The sequence below is a fragment of the Arachis hypogaea genome, chromosome 18 (assembly GCF_003086295.3).
Source record: "Arachis hypogaea cultivar Tifrunner chromosome 18, arahy.Tifrunner.gnm2.J5K5, whole genome shotgun sequence".
Lineage (NCBI taxonomy): Eukaryota > Viridiplantae > Streptophyta > Magnoliopsida > Fabales > Fabaceae > Arachis > Arachis hypogaea.
The window spans coordinates 40,264,058-40,281,204 of NC_092053.1; the positions used below are offsets into that span (position 1 = coordinate 40,264,058).

The 17,147-nt window shown below is 38.4% G+C and overlaps 2 non-coding genes across 2 annotated transcripts; one reads left to right on the forward strand and one right to left on the reverse strand.

Annotated features, from left to right (window-relative positions):
• Positions 1-630: 630 nt before the first annotated feature.
• On the forward strand, positions 631-737 carry LOC112774519 (small nucleolar RNA R71). Its single transcript, XR_003189006.1, has one exon. It is a non-coding gene; the product is annotated as a small nucleolar RNA R71 (small nucleolar RNA).
• A 7,419-nt stretch (positions 738-8,156) lies between these two features.
• Positions 8,157-8,264, reverse strand: LOC112773902 (small nucleolar RNA R71). Its single transcript, XR_003188426.1, has one exon. It is a non-coding gene; the product is annotated as a small nucleolar RNA R71 (small nucleolar RNA).
• Between the last annotated feature and the right edge of the window lie 8,883 nt (positions 8,265-17,147).

Here is a 17,147-nt window from a genome sequence, read left to right on the forward strand (position 1 = left end):
AGTCTTTCTTTCGCTGATGGAGAGTTGAGATTGGAAGGATGAGAATGGCCATTTTGACTTTGATATGGATATTGAGAAGTGTTGTTAGGTGGGTGTTGGTATGACCTCTGTGTGGAGTGTTGGTGAGTTGCATTGTTGTTGGGGTTGTGGCGTCTCTGATCTTGGCGTTGGTCTTGTTGATTTTCCCACCCAAAGTTTGGGTGGTTCCTCCAACCAGGATTATACGTTTTGGAGTATGGGTCATGATTCTGCCTAGGTGAATTCCCAATGTAGTTGGCTTGTTCCTGATCACCCTCTACTTCTTCATTCACTCTTTCTTGGGTTGCTGCTGAAGTGGTGATTGCTGCTACTTAATTCCTCTCCATCTTCTTGGTGAGGTAAGCTAATTGCTTAGTAATTATCTTGTTTTGAGCTAGCAGTGCATCCACATTGTTCAGCTCCATCACTCCTCTAGTGTTGCCTCTTTCAGAAGCATAGAAGTAGTCATTCTTTGCTACAGTCTCAATGACATCTATGGCTTCTTCAATGGTCTTCTTCTTGTTCAGAGATTCCCCGGATGAGTGGTCTACTACCTTCTTTGATTCATACGAAAGGCCTTCATAGAAAATGTGCAACTGCACCCATTCATTGAACATATCTGGCGAGCATCTTCTTGCCAGGTCCTTAAACCTCTCCCATGCTTCATATAGAGTCTCACCATCCTGCTGTCTGAATGTTTGTACCTCAGCTCTCAACCTGTTTATCCGTTGAGGAGGATAGAATCTTGCCAAGAACTTGTTCACCACATCTTCCCAGGTTGCTAAACTCTACTTTGGAAAGGATTCCAGCCATTTAGATGCTTTGTCCTTGAGTGAGAAGGAAAACAGAAGTAGTCTATAGGTATCAGGATGAACACCGTTAGACTTCACAATATCGCATATCCTCAGGAAGGTGGTTAGATGTTGATTGGGGTCTTTTTGGACACTTCCTCCAAATGAACAATTGTTCTGAACAAGGGTGATGAGCTGTGGCTTTAGTTCAAAGTTGTTGGCATGTATGGTTGGCCTTTGGATGCTACTTCCACAGTTTTCTGGGTTTAGGTTGATGTAAGAACCCAGAACTCTTCACTCTTGTCCAGCCTGATGCGCTGGACCTTCTCTGCCATGGTTGTGAGCCTCTTCTTTATGATGGTTCTCCATATTCTCCTCCATGTCTGGTTCAAAGTACTCTTCCTCTTCCTCAGCACCAACTACTCTCTTTCCTCTTGCTTTCCTCCATAATCTAAGGAAGGTCCTCTCAGGTTCAGAATCAAAAGAAGTTGAAACCCCGCTTCTTCTACCTGTCATACAACCAACAAGGCAAAAGCAAGAAAGATAGATGTAGACAGTAATTTCTACAGAAATGCTGTTAGCGTGAGTGATGCAATATATCAAACAGTTAGTGGGTTAGTGACTGAATTGTAAACAACTAAGAAAATGGGTAGGGGAAAGGGAAGAAAATAGCTAAACAGAAAGTAAATTACTCAAATGAACTTAAATCAAACAAAATAAAAACAAATGCTCAATCTAGTTATCCACCAATTTAATCATTGTTGATACAAAATCAATCCCCGGCAACGGCGCCATAAACTTGATGCACGGATTGTCGTTAAGTAAAAACTCACAGTAGAGTGAGGTCGAATCCCACAAGGATTGATTGGTCAAGCAACTTTAATTGGAAGAATGTTCTAGTTGAGCTAAGCAGAAAGTGAGTTGAGAATTGCAGGAAATTAAATGGAGGAAAAGTAAATAGCAAAAAATAAATGATAGGAAGTAAATTGCAGAATCTTAAATGGGAAAGGGAAGTTTAGCATGAAAGTAAATGGCATAAAGTAAAGAGAATGGGTAAGATCAGAAATGGGGAATTCATTGGGCTTAGGAGATGTTGCATTCTCCGGATCAAGTTCATTTTCATCTCTTCCTCAATCAATGCATTCATTGATCTCCTTGGCAATCTTAAGTGATTGAATTCTAATTCCTTGGTAATTCAATCTCTCAAATCAGATCAATAGCCAATTCCCTGGTCTAGTTGCTCATGAGAAGAGATGAAGTGTGGTCACTGATTATACCACATGTATTTCCAAATCAAAGTATTGGGAGAATTATATGTCACCATATCCGCCCAAACCCCAATTTAGTCCAACATGAGAAAACATTTCTAGTATGATCTCTTCATCCCTTTTCCAAGGTTCAGAACAGATCCAAGTATGAATAGCTTCTTTTCCAAGATAACTACTCAATTGGATGAAGATTGAAAGCTTTCTAGTAAAATCAAGAGAAAAGAAAGAAGAAGAATAATGAAAACTATTATTGATCCATCAAATTACAACAGAGCTCCCTAACCCAATGAAAGGGGTTTAGTTGTTCATAGCTCTGGGAATGGAAAGCAAAGATGGAGAGTACATTCTGAAAGTTAAACTAGAAGTGCAGAGAAAGTAAAATACACAGAGTAATTCTAATAATGCCAAAAGCTTCTTTCTAGTTCAAAGCTCTCCCTATTTATACTATTCTTCTGATCTTCTAGTTGGCTCTTCAAGTCTTGGATATGGGCCTTTGGATCTTGAGTTGAAGCAGTTATCTTCCTCAGTGGGATCAGCTTTACTTGCAGAGAAAGTGTGAAGTAGGCAGGGACTTTAGCTTAGGGCGTTAGTGGTGTTAATGTTAAGTGAAAATGTGGGGTTGAGAACGTTAGTGACAATCACCTTTTTCATTAACGTTCCTAACCCAAAGTGGTCCATGTTAACTTCAACGTTAGTGGCACTAACGTGACCACTAACATTGACCCTTGGCCCTTCGCAAACGTTACTGGGGTTTACCTTTTTCAATAACGTTGAGAGTACCCCTTTTTTCCTACGTTAGAGTTCACGTTAGAATAGTTAACGTGGCCTTTAACGTAGGCTTGCTAAATCTTCGAGAGCATTAGTGACACTTAACTTTGTCACTAACGCTTCAAAACGCCCCTACTTCCCACGTTAGAGTTCACGTTAACTAGGTTAACGTGACTTCTAACGTGGTATTGATAGCCATCTCCAATGTTAGTGACAAAGGTGAGTATCACTAATGTTGGCTCATCATCCCTCTTCTCCACGTTAGCTTCCTCGTTAATGTAATTAACGTGGCAACTAACGTGGCTCATAGTGGCTCAATCCAATGTTAGTGACAAAGGTGAGTGTCACTAACGTTGGTGATTCTTGCTCCCTCCACGTTAGAGTCCACGTTAACTAGGTTAACATGGCTTTTAACGTAGCCAATATGGGCTTAGTCCAACGTTAGTGACAAAGGTGAGTGTCACTAACGTTGGCATCATCTTCTTCTTCCACATTAGAGCTCACGTTAACTAAGTTAACGTGGCTCTTAACGTGGCCAATTGCCCCTTTTGGAACGTTAGTGGCACTTACTTTTACCACTAATGTTGGAGTTCTACTTCTCTTCCACGTTAGCTTCCACGTTAGCATAGTTAACGTGGCAACTGACGTGGGCTATGATGGCTCACGAGGGTGTTATTGGCAATCACTTTTCTCATTAACATTGCAAGCTAGCCTTCATTCCACGTTAGTGGTCACGTTAGCTAGACTAACGTGGCTACTAACGTGGTTCTTCCTTGCTTCCTTTATCATGAAATCAAGCAATAAAGTGCATCAAAGCTCTAATCCAAGTTATGAGACCTGCATCATTCAATTTATCCTTTAAATCATGCATAATTCTCATGAAATCATGTAAAATTCACAATGTTTGCTTGAATCAAGATGTAAGTGATTATTTACCCAAAACTTGCTTATTTTTTAAGAAAATGCATGAAACTACCTTAAAACCATAAAGAAAAGGTCAGTGAAACTGGCCAAAATGCCCTGGCATCAATCTCACTCCTCCAGGGTGTCCAAAATTCCTTCTAATTGCTCCTGTTCCTATTTTTAACATTCTGCATGACAAAAATACATGTAAAATAAATGAAAACTACAGAATTATCATTAAGAGATAAATATAAGTAAATAAAATAAAAAAATAAACCGAGCTTGAAATTAAAGGATATGATGAGTGGATAATTTATACGCTTTTTGGCATTGTTTTTAGTATGTTTTTAGTAGGATCTAGTTACTTTTAGGGATATTTTTATTAGTTTTTATGTTAAATTCACATTTCTGGACTTTACTATGAGTTTTTGTGTTTTTCTGTGATTTCAGGTATTTTCTGGCTGAAATTGAGGGACTTGAGCAAAAATCAGATTCAGAGGTTGAAGAAGGACTGCTGATGCTGTTGGATCCTGACCTCCCTGCACTCAAAGTGGATTTTCTGGAGCTACAGAACTCCAAATGGCACGCTCTCAACAGCGTTGGAAAGTAGACATCCAGGACTTTCCAGCAATATATAATAATCCATACTTTGCCCGAGTTTAGATGACACAAAAGGGCGTTGAACGCCAGTTCTACGCTGCAGTCTGGAGTTAAATGCCAGAAACACGTCACGAACCAGAGTTGAACGCCAAAAATACGTTACAAACTGGCGTTCAACTCCAAGAATGACTCTCCACGTGTAAACCCAAGCTCAGCCCAAGCACACACCAAGTGGGCCCCAAAAGTGGGTTTATGCATCAATTACTTATCTCTGTAAACCCTAGTAACTAGTTTAGTATAAATAGAACTTTTTACTATTGTATTAGACATCTTGGGACGTCTAGTTCTTAGATCATGGGGGCTGGCTATTCGGCCATGCCTGAACCTTTCACTTATGTATTTTTCAACGGTAGAGTTTCTGCACTCCATAGATTAAGGTGTGGAGCTCTGCTGTTCCTCATGATTTAATGCAAAGTACTACTGTTTTATATTCAATTCAACTTATTCCGCTTCTAAGATATCCATTCGCACCTCAATATGAATGTGATGATCGTGACACTCATCATCATTCCCAACCTATGAACGCGTGCCTGACAAACACTTCTGTTCTACATGCAAACAAGCTAGAATGAGTATCTCTTAGATATCTAATACAGAGGACCGAGTCCGAGATATTAGAATCTTCGTGGTATAAGTTAGAACCCATGGATGGCCATTCCTGAGATCCGAAAAGTCTAAACCTTGTCTGTGGTATTCCGAGTAGGATCTGGGAAGGGATGGCTGTGACGAACTTCGAACTCGCGAGTGCTGGGCGTAGTGACTGACGCAAAAGGAGGGTGAATCCTATTCCAGTATGATCGAGAACCTCCAGATGATTAGCCGTGCCGTTACAGAGCATTTGGACCTTTTTCACAGGGAGGATGGGATGTAGCCATTAACAACGGTGATGCCTATATAAAGCTTGCCATGGAAAGGAGTAGGAATGATTGGATGAAGACAGTAGGAAAGCAGAGGTTCAGAGGAATTAAAGCATCTCTATACGCTTATCTGAAATTCTCACCAATGATTTACATAAGTATTTCTATCTTTATTTGCTGTTTATTTATTATTATTATTCGAAAACTCCATAACCATTTGATATCCGCCTGACTGAGATTTACAAGATGACCATAGCTTGCTTCATACCGACAATCTCCATAGGATCGACCCTTACTCACGTAAGGTTTATTACTTGGACGACCCAGTGCACTTGCTGGTTAGTTGTACGAAGTTGTGGAACAGATATAAGATCATAAACGTGCGTATTGAGTTTTTAGTACCATTACCAAGGAAGCAATGATCATGATTTCGCACACCAAGTTTTTGGCGCCGTTGCTGGGGATTGTTCGAGTTTGGACAACTGACGGTTCATCTTGTTGCTCAGATTAGGTAACTTTATTTTAATTTTAACCTTTTTGTTTTTATTATTCCTATTTTCAAAAAAATAAAATACATATATATATATATATATATATATATAATTTTTCTTCAAAATTTTTAAGAATGAATTCTAGTGTTTCATGAAGCATGTTGAAGCCTGGCTGGCTGTAAAGCCATGTCTAAATTCATTTGGACTGAGGCTTCCAAATCATCATTACAAGAGCAAGCTAGTTGTTTCTAATCAAATTTGTTATTGTATGACTAATTTGTATCTTCTAAAGTTTGGCTGGCCATTGACCATGTCTAGTGTTTTGGACCAAAGCTTTCACTGAAAGCTTGGCTGGCTAGTGAGCCATGTCTAATTCCTGGACTGGAGCTTTAGACTAATATTGCAAGATTCCTGGAATTTCTATTAAAAATTTTGAAATCCTTATTTTTCTTTTTCAAAATAATTTTTGAAAAAAATCCAAAAAATTTATAAAATTATAAAATCAAAAATATTTTTATGTTTCTTGTTTGAGTCTTGTGTCATGTTTTCAGTTTGGTGTCAATTGCATCTCCATTTGCACTTTTCGAAAAAATGCATTCATGCATTGCATTTATCATGATCTTCAAGTTGTTCTTGATAAACTTTCTTGTTTGATCTTCATATTATATTGTTTTGTGTTGTATGGTGTTTTTCATATGCATTCTTGCATTCATATTGTCTAAGCATTAAAAATTTCTAAGTTTGGTGTCTTGCATGTTTTCTTCTCTTGAAAATCTTTCAAAAATAAGTTCTTGGTATTCATCTTGACATTCAAAGTGTTCTTGGTGTTCATCTTGACATTCATAGTGTTCTTGCATGCATCACATGTTTTGATCCAAAATTTTTATGCATTGAGTCTTTTTGATGTTTTTCTCTTTCATCATTAAAAATTCAAAAATAAAAAAAATATCTTTCCCTTTTTCACTCATAAATTTTCGAAAATTTGAGTTGACTTTTTCAAAACTTTTTAAAATCTAGTTATTTCTTATAAGTCAAATCAAATTTTCAATTTAAAAATCTTATCTTTTCAAAATCTTTTTCAAAAATAAAATCTTTTTCATTTTTCTTATTTATTTTCGAAAATTTCAAAAATATTTTTCAAAAATCTTTTTCTTAATTTTATCTCATAATTTTCGAAAATATTATCAACAATTAATGCTTTGATTCAAAAATTTCAAGTTTGTTACTTTCTTGTTAAGAAAGATTCAAACTTTAAGTTCTAGAATCATATCTTGTGATTACTTGTGAGTCAAGTCATTAATTTTGATTTTAAAATTCAAATCTTTTTCAAAACTAATTTTTCATATCTTTCTATCATATCTTTTTAAATCATATCTTTTTCAAAAATTTGATTTTAAAATATCTTTTCTAACTTCTTATCTTCTTATCTTTTCAAAATTGATTTTCAAATCTTTTTCAACTAACTAATTGACTTTTTGTTTGTTTTTTATCTTTTTCAAAACCACCTAACTACTCTTCCCTCTCTAATTTTCGAAAATACCTCCCTCTTTTTCAAAAATTCTTTTTAATTAATTAATTGTTTTAAATTTTAATTTTAATTTTATTTCCCCTTTAATTTTCGAAAATCATCAACTCCTTTTCAAAAATTATTTTCGAAAATTTCTCTCTCTTATCTTCTTCTATTTATTTAATTACTTACTAACACTTCTCTTCATCTCATATCTCTGCTCCTATCCTCACCCTTGTGTTTGGATTATCCACTCTTCTTCACTCTTATTCCCTTTCTTCTTCTACTAACAATAAGGAACCTCTTTACTGTAACATAGAGGATTCCTCTTCTTTTCTTGTTCTCTTCTCTTTCTTATGAGCAGGAACAAGGAAAAAGGCATTCTTGTTGAAGCTGATCCAGAACCTGAAAGGACTCTGAAGAGGAAACTAAGAGAAGCTAAATTACAACAATCCAGAGACAACCTTACTGAAAAATTCGAACAAGAAAAGGAGATGGCAGCCGAACCTAACAATAATAATGCAAGGAGGATGCTTTGTGACTTTACTGCACCTAATTCCAATTTACATGGAAGAAGCATCTCCATTCCTGCCATTGGAGCAAACAATTTTGAGCTGAAACCTCAATTAGTTTCTCTGATGCAGCAGAACTGCAAGTTTCATGGACTTCCATCTGAAGATCCTTTTCAGTTCTTAACTGAATTCTTGCAGATCTGTGATACTGTTAAGACCAATGGGGTTGATCCCGAGGTCTACAGGCTTATGCTTTTCCCGTTTGCTGTAAGAGACAGAGCTAGAGTGTAGTTGGACTCTCAACCCAAAGATAGCCTGAACTCTTGGGATAAGCTGGTCACGGCTTTCTTAGCCAAGTTCTTCCCTCCTCAAAAGCTGAGTAAGCTTAGAGTGGATGTTCAAACCTTCAGACAGAAAGAAGGTGAATCCCTCTATGAAGCTTGGGAGAGATATAAGCAACTGACCAAAAAGTGTCCTTCTGACATGCTTTCAGAATGGACCATCCTGGATATGTTCTATGATGGTCTGTCTGAAATAGCTAAGATGTCATTGGATACTTCTGCAGGTGGATCCATTCACCTAAAGAAAATGCCTGCAGAAGCTCAAGAACTCACTGACATGGTTGCTAATAACCAGTTCATGTACACTTCTGAGAGGAATCCTGTGAGTAATGGAACGCCTCAGAAGAAGGGAGTTCTTGAAATTGATACTCTAAATGTCATATTGGTTCAGAATAAAATATTGACTCAGCAAGTCAATATGATTTATTAGAGTCTGAATGGAATGCAAGCTGCATCCAACAGTACTCAAGAGGCATCTTCTGAAGAAGAAGCTTATGATCCTGAGAACCCTACAATAGCAGAGGTGAATTACTTGGGTGAACCCTATGGAAACACCTATAATCCCTCATGGAGAAATCATCTAAATCTCTCATGGAAGGATCAAAAGCCTCAACAAGGCTTTAATAATGGTGGAAGAAACAGGTTTAGCAATAGCAAGCCTTTTCCATCATCCACTCAGCAATAGACAGCGAGTTCTGAGCAGAATCCATCTAGCTTGGCAAATATAGTTGCTGATCTATCTAAGGCCACTCTAAGTTTCATGAATGAAACAAGGTCTTCCATTAGAAATTTGGAAGCACAAGTGGGCCAGCTGAGTAAGAAGATCACTAAAACCCCTCCTAGTACTCTCCCAAGCAATACAGAAGAAAATCCAAAGAGAGAGTGCAAGGCCATTGATATAATCAATATGGCCGAATGCATGGAGGACAGAGAGGACGTAAATCCCACTGAGGATAACCTCATGGGACGTCTCTCAAGCAAGAAGGAGTCTCCCTTTGAGGAACCAAAGGAATCTGAGGCTCATCTAGAGACCATAGAAATTCCATTGAACCTCCTTATGCCCTTCATGAGCTCTGATGAGTATTCTTCTTCTGAAGAGAATGAGGATGTTACTGAAGAACAAGTTGCCAAGTACCTTGGTGCAATCATGAAGCTGAATGCCAAATTATTTGGTAATGAGACTTGGGAAGATGAACCTCCCTTGCTCACCAATGAACTGAGTGATCTGGATCAACTGAGATTACCTCAGAAGAAATAGAATCCTGGAAAGTTCTTAATATCTTATACCATAGGCACCATGACCTTTGAGAAGGCTCTATGTGACCTTGGATCAGGGATAAACCTCATGCCCCTCTCTATAATGGAGAAATTGGGAATCTTTGAGGTGCAAGCTGCCAGAATCTCACTAGAGATGGCAGACAACTCAAGAAAACAGGCTTTTGAACTAGTAGAGGACATGTTAGTAAAGGTTGAAGACCTTTACATCCCTGTTGATTTCATAATCCTAGACACTGGGAAGGAAGAGGATGAATCCATCATCCTTGGAAGACCCTTCCTAGCCATAGCAAGAGCTGTGATTGATGTGGACAGAGGAGAATTGATCCTTCAACTAAATGAGGACAACCTTGTGTTTAAAACTCAAGGATCTATCTCTGTAACTATGGAGAAGAAGCCTGAAAAGCTTCTCTCACTGTAGAGTCAACCAGAGCCCCCACAATCAAACTCTCAGTTTGGTGTTGGAAGGCCACAACCAAACTCTAAGTTTGGTGTTGAACTCCCATATCCAAACTCTAAGTTTGGTGTTGGGAAGTCTCAACAATGCTCTGAACATCTGTGAGGCTCCATGAGAGCTCACTGTCAAGCTATTGACATTAAAGAAGCCCTTGTTGGGAGGCAACCCAATTTTTATTTATCTAATTTTATTTTTATTTTTATTGTTCTTTCATGTTTTATTAGGTTCATGATCATGTGGAGCCACAAAATAATTACAAAAATTAAAAACAGAATCAAAAATAGCAGAAGAAAAATCACACCCTAGAGGAAGGACTTACTGGCGTTTAAACGCCAGTAAGGAGCATCTGGCTGGCGTTCAACGCCAGACCAGAGCATGGAGCTGGCGCTGAACGCCAGAAACAAGCATAGAACTGGTGTTCAACGCCAGAAACATGCTGCATCTGGGCGTTAAACGCCCAGAACAAGCATCAATTCAGCGTTTAAACGCCAGAATTGCATGCAAAGGTGTTTTACATGCCTAAATGGTACATGGATGTAAATCCTTGACACCTCAGGATCTGTGGACCCCATAGGATCATCTCAGCATCTGTGGACCCCACAGGATCCCCACATATCTCCACTCACCTTACCTCCTCATAATCCTATATCACCCTTTTCCAAGAACCCTTCACCAATCACCTCCAATTCCCCTCCAAAACCATCAACACACCTCCATCTCTCCTTCTTCTCATCCTTTCTTTCTTCTTTTGCTCGAGGATGAGCAAACATTCTAAGTTTGGTGTGGAAAAAGCATTGCTTTTTTTTGTTTTTCCATAACCATTGATGGCACCTAAGGCCAGAGAAACCTCTAGAAAGAGGAAAGGGAAGACAAAAGCTTCCACCTCTGAGTCATAGGAGATGGAGAGATTCATCTCAAGGGTCTATAGCTCAGTGGTAGAACATTTGACTGCAAATCAAGAGATCCCTGAGATACCTCAGGGGATACATTTTCCTCCACACAATTATTGGGAGCAACTAAGGGTGGAACATCAAGAGCACTCCATCATCCTCCATGAAATTAGAGAAGATCAAAGAGCTATGAGGGAGGAGCTCAAAAGCACCATTGGTTCTTCAAGAAGAGGAAGACGCCACCCTCACTAAGGTGGACTCATTCCTTAATCTCCTTGTTTATTTATTTTCCTGTTTTTCGATTTTTATGCTTTATGTTTATTTATGTTTGTGTCTTATTAGATGATCATTAGTATCTAATTGTCTATGCCTTAAAGTAGTGAATATGAATCCAGCACTTCTCTTAAATGAAAAATGTTTTAAAAACAAAAGAACAAGAAGTACATGGTTTTGAATTCATCCTTGAAACTAGTTTAATTATTTTGATGTGGTGACAATAATTTTTGTTTTCTGAATGAATGCTTGAACAGTGCATATGTCTTTTGAAGTTGATGTTTAAGAATGTTAAATATGTTGGCTCTTGAAGAATAAGGAAAAAGGAGACATGTTATTTGATAATCTGAAAAATCATAAAAATGATTCTTGAAGCAAGAAAAAGCAGTGAATACAAAAGCTTGCGGAAAAAAAATGTGAAAAAAAAAAAGCGAAAAAAAAAGCCAATAGCCCTTAAAACCAAAAGGCAAGGGTAATAAAAAGGATCCCAAGGCTTTGAGCATCAGTGGATAGGAGGGCCTAAAGGAATAAAATCCTGGCCTAAGTGGCTGAACCAAGCTGTCCCTAACCATGTGCTTGTGGCGTGAAGGTGTCAAGTGAAAACTTGAGACTGAGCAGTTAAAGTCAAGGTCCAAAGCAAAAGAAGAGTGTGCTTAAGAACCCTGGACACCTCTAATTAGGAACTCTAGCAAAGTTGAGTCACAATCTGAAAAGGTTCACCCAATTATGTGTCTGTGGCATTTATATATCCGGTGGTAATACTGGAAAACAAAGTGCTTAGGGCCACGGCCAAGACTCATAAAGTAGCTGTGTTCAAGAATCAACATAATGAACTAGGAGAATCAATAACACTATCTGAACTCTGAGTTCCTATAGATGCCAATCATTCTGAACCTCAATGGATAAAATGAGATGCCAAAACTATTCAAGAGGCAAAAAGCTACAAGTCCCGCTCATCTGATTGGAGCTATGTTTCATTGATAGTTTGGAATTTATAGTATATTCTCTTCTTTTTATCGTATTTAATTTTCAGTTGCTTTGGGACAAGCACCAGTTTAAGTTTGGTGTTGTGATGAGCGGATAATTTATACACTTTTTGGCATTATTTTTAGTATGTTTTTAGTAGGATCTAGTTACTTTTAGGGATATTTTTATTAGTTTTTATGTTAAATTCACATTTCTGGACTTTACTATGAGTTTGTGTGTTTTTCTGTGATTTCAGGTATTGAAATTGAGGGACTTGAGCAAAAATCAGATTCAGAGGTTGAAGAAGGACTGCTGATGCTGTTGGATCCTGACCTCCCTGCACTCAAAGTGGATTTTCTGGAGCTATAGAACTTCAAATGGCGTGCTCTCAACGGCGTTGGAAAGTAGACATCCAGGACTTTTCAGCAATATATAATAGTCCATACTTTTCCCGAGTTTAGACGACACAAAAGGGCGTTGAACGCCAGTTCTACGCTGCAGTCTGGAGTTAAACGCCAGAAACACGTCACGAACCAGAGTTGAATGCCAAAAACACGTTACAAACTGGCGTTCAACTCCAAGAATGACCTCTCCACGTGTAAATTCAAGCTCAGCCCAAGCACACATCAAGTGGGCCCCGGAAGTGGATTTATGCATCAATTACTTATCTCTGTGAACCCTAGTAACTAGTTTAGTATAAATAGGACTTTTTACTATTGTATTAGACATCTTGGGACGTCTAGTTCTTAGATCATGGGGGCTGGCCATTCGGCCATGCCTGAACCTTTCACTTATGTATTTTTCAACGGTAGAGTTTCTGCACTCCATAGATTAAGGTGTGGAGCTCTGCTGTTGCTCATGATTTAATGCAAAGTACTACTGTTTTATATTCAATTCAACTTATTCCGCTTCTATGATATCCATTCGCACCTCAATATGAATGTGATGATCGTGACACTCATCATCATTCCCAACCTATGAACGCGTGCCTGACAAACACTTCCGTTCTACATGCAAACAAGCTAGAATGAGTATCTCTTAGATATCTAATACAGAGGACCGAGTCCGAGATATTAGAATCTTCGTGGTATAAGTTAGAACCCATGGATGGCCATTCCTGAGATCCAGAAAGTCTAAACCTTGTCTGTGGTATTCCGAGTAGGATCTGGGAAGGGATGGCTGTGACGAACTTCAAACTTGCGAGAGCTGGGCGTAGTGACAGACGCAAAAGGAGGGTGAATCCTATTCCAGTATGATCGAGAACCTCCAGATGATTGATGGGATATTTTCGCGGAAGAAACGAATTTCTCCAAAACACCCAAATCTAACCGGCAAGTGCACCGGGTCGCATCAAGTAATAATAACTCACGGGAGTGAGGTCGATCCCACAGGGATTGAAGGATTGAGCAATTTTAGTTTAGTGGTTGATTTAGTCAAGCGAATCAAGATTTGATAGAGTGATTTGTGATTTGCAGAATTTAAATTGCATGGAAAGTAAAGGGAATGGGTAATTGACATGAAATTAAAGAGAACAGGAATTTAAATGCTGAATCTTAAAGAACAAGAAATTAAATGGCAGAAACTTAGAACGCAAGAAATGTAAATTGCAGAATCTTAAAGTGCAAGAAATGTAAATAGCTTGAATTGTAAAGGGAATTGGGAGTTGGATTTGCAGAAATTAAACGAGGGAAAGTAAATTGCAACCAACAGAGAAGTAAAAGAACACTTGGATTGAACCAGATCTAAAAACAGAATTGTAAATAAGCATGAAAACAGTAAACAGAGAATGGGAAATGGGGAATCCGGATCTCAGGACCCAAGAGACTAGATAACCAAGTCTAGATCTCAATGCCTTCCTAGATCCAACAAGAACAATTGCAAAGGAATTGTAAATTGCAAAGAAAGTAGACGAAGAACAATTAACAGAAATTAAATTCAATAGCAGTAGAAGAAACAGAGAGATCTTCGGATGAGATTGAAACAGAATTTCTTCAATTCTCCAACCCAAGATCCAAGACAATTGCAATTGAAATTGAAGCAATAAAACTAAGAGGAAGAGAGTGAAATTTTCCTTCCCCGAAACTAAGAAATTAAAGATCACTCAATATCCAAAGCTCTCCGAAAACTATTATGAAAACTCCAAAGAAAAGCTCTTCGAAAAACTTGAATTCTATCCTATTTATACACTTTCTTCAAATGATCTTCAAGCCTTGAGTTGGGCCTTTGCTCTTGGTGGAATTGGGTTGAGAGAGGCCTTGGTTGATTGCTCTTGGAGTTTGGAGAGGAACCAAAGTGAACCAAGTGAACTGGGTTGGAGTTTTGCAAAAGTTTGAGTAAAAGTTTGACCAAAAGTTTGAGGCAAACTTTTGGTCCAACTTTTCATATCAGCCCCCATATTTTGCTGATACTCACGTTGGTGCAAAAGTTAGGGGTCTAACTTTTGCTCCAACGTTGGCCTTCCTTAGTGCACTTATGGCGCCAACGTTAGCCCAAAAGTTAGGGGCTAACGTTGGCGCAAACTTTTGCTCCCCCTTTGTGTTTTTCATGTGCCAACGTTAGCCCAAAAGTTAGAGGCTAACGTTGGCGCAAACTTTTGGTGGCCAGGTGGTGTTTTTCTCATGCCAACGTTAGCCACAAAGTTAGGGGCTAACGTTGGCGCAAACTTTTGGTGCCCAGGGAGTGTTTTTCTCATGCCAACGTTAGCCACAAAGTTAGGGGCTAACGTTGGCGCAAACTTTTGGTGCCCAGGGAGTAACTTTCATGTGCCAACGTTAGCCCAAAAGTTAGGGGCTAACGTTGGGGCTAACTTTTCACCCAAAAGTTTGTGCAAAAGTTTGAGGCTAACTTTTGGTCCAACTTTTTGCTTCCTAGTTCATTTTCACTCATTCCATTGTCCTCTCTTTACTCCTAGCCATTCCTTCTTGCTTCAACCTTTCTCCAAGCTTTCTTCACCTATCATTAATCAACTAAACACATCAAAGCTATGCTCAAAATCATGAGATATTCATTCTTTCATAATATATGACAATTATAGCATAAAACCTCATGAAATAGCATGAATTCATACATGGTTGATTAAATCAAAGGAAACATGAAAATCTACCCAATTGGCTTGCTTTTGGCTCAAGAAAGTGCATAATTCAATTGAAAACAAAAGAAAAAGGCTAGTGAAACTAGGCTAAGATGACTTGTCATCACAACACCAAACTTAAAGCTTGCTTGTCCCCAAGCAAGAAATGAATTATTGAGAAGAAAGGATGGAATGGAAGAGGATGTTCATGCTAGCAGAGTATTATTGATAGTTCATGGGATTTTGTGTGGATATGTAAATACTCACTTCTTATTGACTCCTAGGCCTAGAAAGTCTCCTTCAAGCTTCAAGTAACATACTGCTATGACCTCTCATTATTCCTTTATCCTTGGCTATTACTTTGTTTATAAGCTTTATTTGAGTGTCATGTGTAGCAAGTTCATTTCCTTTTCTTTATACTTGACACATTATTCACTATAGACACTTGGCTCACATTCCTTCTTAGAACATTGATGCCCAGCACCTCTTTGGGCTACTAAGTGCCTTGTAGTTAGGTTGCTCTTGATAGTGGACTTTCAGCTGATGATCCCGGGTTAGTTAACCCAAGTCACCGAGTGTTGATGCACTCCAAAGAGCTTAATAATCCAAGCAGATCCTAATACAAAGACACCACAGGCATATATTCTAAGGTTCAAGCTATTGGTGTCCAGCTTTGTTTCTTTTTGTTTTTCTTTTGTTCTGCCACTTCTTTTTTCTTTCTTTTTTTGTTTTTCTTTCTAACCAAGGATTTTTATTCGATTGAGATTCATAGACAGTAGGCCACTCTATACTTAGAAGGAGATATCCTAGCTCTTTATCCACCAAAAGTGAGCTATTATACAATCACACACATACCACCACTTACTTTTATTCTACTTCTATCTAACAGAGACCATTCTTACTTCACATTCAAACATTTCTTTTATTGAACTTAAAGATGCAGGGGGCAAAACATGCTTTTTTGCTAAGTGAAAGTAAACACACAAGCACACACATAGACTAGCTTACTTATTCTAAGATAAACAAACAAAATGCAAAGACTATTAATTATGACAACTACTTAAAGATGCAAGGATCACTTAAAACAGACACAATGCATGCTTTCTTAGTGTTGAACAAGGATCAAGTCCACCTTTTATTTGTCATGCTTTTTCTTTCTTCTTTCATACACCTAGTTGCTGGTGTTCCCTGTGTCCATGTCTGTTGTCTGTTGATCCCGCCAGAACCCAGCTCTATTCATTGCTTCCTCTACTCTATCTTCAAGTCTCATAGCATTGCTTACCTCTACCTCACTTCTCTTTTTGAAAAATTCATCAAAAGTTGGGAAAGCCGGATCCATGTTGTGCAAATGTTCTCCAATATAGTTTAGTTTGATTTGGCTATTGATGTTGTAATCGGCTTGTACTTCATACCTTGCATCTTGGAGTGTTGTGAACTCTTTGAGAGCCCTCAAATTTTCAGCTTGCATTTGTTCCAACTTTCCAAATGATTCATGAGATTGAAAAGCATGTTCTTCTTGCATCACAAGGAATCTTGACTCGAATTCACTTTGTTTGTTCATCATTCTTAGCTCCCGTTCTTCTTGTGCTTGTTGGTTTTTCATGTATAGTGAATGATATTCCTCTTGCCTTTCTTGAATTCTCATGTACTGTTGTGATAATCTTCCAATTGCTTCCTGCATTTGAGCCATGTCCAGATTGTTATGTAGAGGAGTGTGCTGCTGTTCCTCCTCCTCTTGTGGCTCTTCTTCCTTTTGTAATTCTTCTCCCTCCATTGGTTCCTCTCTTTCCCTTCTTCCATGTGGTCTTCGGCCTTGATGTGCTTCAGGGGGCATCATCATTCTTTCAATGGTTATAGGCATGCCTTGGCTTAACCACATTGGATTCTCCTCTTCCATTGGAACTTTAGCCTTTGCACACAACCTCCAAATGGTACTCGGATAGTATAACCAAGATCCGGCCGAATTCTTCTCAGCCAGCTTTTGAATGTCTTTTGCAAGGATTTCATGAACTCTTATCTCTCCTCCCACAATGATGCAATGCAACATCACGGCTCTCTCCCTGTTAACTTCTGAGGTGTTCACTGTGCCCAGAATTGATC